Here is a 4,448-nt window from a genome sequence, read left to right on the forward strand (position 1 = left end):
CTCGCTCTCTCCCTCTCTCACTCTGTCTCTCTCCTTCCCGCTTTGACATCTCAGTTTTTTTTCCCCTTTACTCGCCACCGTTTCTGGGCTAGGTGATAACTGCTGGTAATAGGATTAACATTGATTTCTTTTTGCAAGAACAGAGATGTGCCGGTTCCAGCTATTTATTGAACTGCCAGCTTTGAACTATCAAAACTGACTGGCGGAAAAGACCTAATGCAGCATTTTAAAGAGAAGAAAAGCCTCGGTGCATTTCTTTCTCTCTTTTTGTTATTCCTCCCTTCTCTCCCTTCACCCTTCTTTCTTTTCTTCCCCTCAGTGCAGGATAACAGAGAGAGAAAAAAAAAACAGCCGCCTCTGTTCTAAAGCCTTGGTAATTGCTTTATTTATTCACATTGTTTTGCTCACCTTGCGAGCTTAATATAGTTCTGATTGGATCGCAGACTCTTATTGTGTTCCGACTTCTCTCTCACCTTGAAATGTGAGACGCGCTGAGACTTTGTCCTCTTTTTTTTTCTTCCGCCTCAATCCATCTTTTCTTTGTTGTGCGTGTTGGGTTTGTGAGAAGTGCTCAGGAGCTGAGAATCATTTCACACACACACACACACACATACAGACATGCACTCACACAGCTGAAGCGGCACAAATGAGAAAAATGAAAGACGGGTTCGGATGGTTTCCGAATTCAAGTCAAAATCACTAAACTCACATTAACTTCAGCATTAATAATCACAACATTAACAAGTAATTAGTACTTATATTAACTGATGTGTTTACATGGCATCTGAAAAAAAAAAACATCTTGTATACATGTGTATATATAAAATCCCTCTGTTATGGTTTACTCATTCTTGAAATTATGATTCATAATTCAAATGCAATATAATATTTTATTTAAAAAATGTACAGTAAAAGACAAAAGTATTTATAGTTATGGCATTGGGCAAACACCTTTATAAAGATGACTTACTAAAGCCATTTGGATCAATAAATACATAATATCAATAAATACATTTTGATACTGGATTATTAAATTCAAGAGTTTATATAGACATGACACAGCCGGTTATACTTTATAATGAAATAATATTAGTTCGTGGAGACTATGACAAATTATAAAGGACATAAAGAAAAGAAAAAAGATCAATTAAAGGTAGGACACAGACTAAGAATACAATCAGTCTTAAGGTTCTTTTTTTTATCTTAAAAACAATATAAATAAAAAGAAGGCCACAATACTGTATGCATTTATTGCAGTAAGCACTTTATCTTATCAGGGTCATGGAAGATGCTAGTAACACTGAATGAGAGGTAAGAACGTACCCTGGCTTTGACCCCAGAATACCACAAGGCACCACTGGCATTTTTTGGGGGAGTTGGATGGAAACTCCACAACCCCTGTTGAAAACCAATAACAACCCCAGTTAAACACGGTAGAAAAACAAAATCCATGTAGACAGTAACCCAAGCTCAGGATCGAATTGTGGACTTGTGAGGCAGCAACAGTGCCTGCCTTGCTTTCATGTGTTTAATGAAAACATTACATCAAGGTCTACTGCACAAAAGATACACCTGTATATAATCTGTGACATGATATCTAAATGTGCTGAAGTGTTTTAATAGCACATACCAGTAGATCTTTCTGTAAAACAAAGCTAAGTGTTTGTTTGTCTGTTCCACCTGATTTCACAAGAATGATGCAACGTCTTGTGTTTATTGTGTGTGTGTGTGTGTGTGTGTGTGTGTGTGTGTGTGTGTGTGTGTCTTCATGTGGCTATATTCTGGCTGCTGAAAGTCTTTTTCTTCCCCCTTCAGATTCACCACTAATTGTTCATGAGTGAGCTTATTGATTACTGATACTAATCAATTTGACACACTAATTACAATTAAGGCAACAGTGGGATGTAATTGCCTGCTAATCACTGGCCATTTTGCAGCATTCGCTGTTTCTCAAGAGACCTGCATTGGATTAGATCTTTCATTGACATATTAAGTTTTACTAATACATATCCTCAGATTCAGTTTCCTTTAATTAATATACACCAGTTATAGCTCTAGTTCCAAAAAGTTGGGATGTTGTGTGAAATGTTTGCAAATCTCATAAACCCATATTTTGATATTACACACACACCATAATACAGCTCAAGAAAGTTGCAGCAGGAGAAACAAAAGGCTGGATAAGTAAGTGTTAAGGAACAGCTAGAGGAACATTTTACTACTATTTAGGTTAATTGGCAACAGTTCAGTAACATTGCTGGGTATAAAAATGAGCATCTAAGAGAGGCAGGGACTTTTAGAAGTAACGATGTGTAGAGGTTCCCCAATCTGCAAAAAAAAAAAAAAAACACACTGTCTACAAATTGTAGAAAAATTTCAGAATAATCTTCCATAATGTAAAATTGCAAAGACTTTAAATATATCATCATCTGTAGTAAATAATCTCTGTGCATGGGGATGAGGGCAAAAATTAATATTGGTTGCCGATGATCTTCAGGCTCTCAGGTGGCACAACATTAAAAAGATACGCAATTCTTTAATGGAAAATACTGCATGGGCTCAGAAACACCTCCAGCAAACATTGTCTGTGAACACAGTTCACAGTGTCACACACAAGTGCATATTAAAGCCCTAGCATGCAAAGACAAAGCTATGTATCCTAATTAGTCACAATCATCTCTAGGCTGTAGCTAATTTAAAATGTTCAATTTAGATTGAAAACCATAGACACTGCATCCATATTTGTGATTTGCAAACCGTTTTTATTTACATCTTATACAACATCCCAACTATTTTGAAATTGGGGTTGTATATAATGGGACACTTCCAGTCAGTAGATTCTTTCTCTGCAGCAAACCTTAAAAAAGTGAAATGCACATGTCATAAAATGCAAGCTGGGGCTTTTTGAATTGCCTTCACCATGCTCCAACTTGAACATCATACTAAGCCTGAAAGAGAGGTCAGGGTTGTATATTTTATATTTGTTATATTATATTATTATAAAAGTGTTTTGCAAAGAACAGTGGAGGAAAATCTATCAGACAAGAATCCCAGCTGGTTACAGAATATTTGTCCTATCTTTAACTATCCAGTTTTAGTAATTGACATACAGTTGTGTTGATTGAGGTGTGGTGCATTCTGAGATGTTTTTCTACTTACCATTGTTGGTCATTTGATTTACTGTAGGCTTCCTGTCACCTCAATCCAGTCTGGGAAAATTTATTTTTATTTTTTTTCCCCAAAATACTGAGTGATCAGCAGTTTCGGACAAACTCAAAAGAGCCATGTTTGGACAACCATGGTCACATATATTTATTAAAATAAAAAACAAACCCCCCTTTCTAACACTTGAACATTGAGCTGAAGCTATTGACTTCAGCTGGGTATTAAAGTGGCCAGTGAGTGTATAGTACATATCAGTGTATAGTATATAGTTCAGAGCTAAAGCAATAGAGGCAGGTTTCTCTGTGCCACCACAGACAGACTTGCACTCTGTCCTTTAAATCCCTTTCATGTTTAACTGCTGGTGAAGGGCTGCAGCAATCATCCTAAGCCAAATGAGGCACTGCTGTCACTTACAATACGCTTCTGCACACCCCACCACACACACACATTATGCAACCCTAATGTTCTTTGACAAAACACAACACTGTGAGATTATGAGGAAAAGAGAAATGGGGAGAGGGCAGGAAGAGCGAATTCATCTGAATTCACCCCCACACAAACCCACATTCACATCCACACACAAAAAGACAGGAGAAAAGAGAAAAATGCAATCATTAGCAACTGGTGGTGTCGCAAATGGGCACAGAAGTGAAAATTTATACCCATTGCTCACTAGAAGTGATTTATTTATTCCTGCTCCGCTGCTCAGATCATTAACCTCAGACGAGTCTCTGGGGAATGGACGGCATCTGTGGCCCCCTGCATCACCGCTCAGACAAAAGAGTGTGCACACACATACATAAACACACACAGCACACGTCCTGCGTGCGTCTCTTCCAGTGGCCCTTGAGCTTTGGGGCTATAAAAGGGTCGTGGTCAGTGACACATTTCTAATGTGGTTCATGGTGGAGGGGGTTTCTGGGTTAAAACTTGTTGCTGCATTATTTGTGGCAAACAGGTTATGCATTGCAGCGATATAACTTAAAGCATCATGAAAGAGCCTTGTCCCTCCCTAGCTTCAGATTGCCATGCCACACATGGAATTAAATCATAATTATACAAACTTTCAACAGTGCCTGGGTCTTAACCATATGTCTTATTTTAATAGACATCAAAAGAAATCACATTGCAATCTGTAGAATCAAATATCGATCTAAACATGTGCTGCATATAGAAAAAAATGTATACGAGAGCATCTTTCAAATCGTGTCTAAAGCCAAGGAAAAAAACATCTATGCTAAATTTATATTATGCATTATCATACATATTAGCAATACGTTCATGCG

At 37.6% G+C, this 4,448-nt stretch overlaps 1 long non-coding RNA gene across 1 annotated transcript; it reads right to left on the reverse strand.

Moving 5' to 3' along the window:
• Positions 1-479: 479 nt before the first annotated feature.
• LOC124391873 lies at positions 480-3,233 on the reverse strand. The gene is made up of 3 exons (XR_006927058.1): positions 3,157-3,233; positions 1,324-1,398; positions 480-578 (listed from the first exon to the last, which is right to left on the reverse strand). It is a non-coding gene; the product is annotated as an uncharacterized LOC124391873 (long non-coding RNA).
• Positions 3,234-4,448: the final 1,215 nt, after the last annotated feature.

Source organism: Silurus meridionalis, chromosome 1 (assembly GCF_014805685.1).
Source record: "Silurus meridionalis isolate SWU-2019-XX chromosome 1, ASM1480568v1, whole genome shotgun sequence".
Lineage (NCBI taxonomy): Eukaryota > Metazoa > Chordata > Actinopteri > Siluriformes > Siluridae > Silurus > Silurus meridionalis.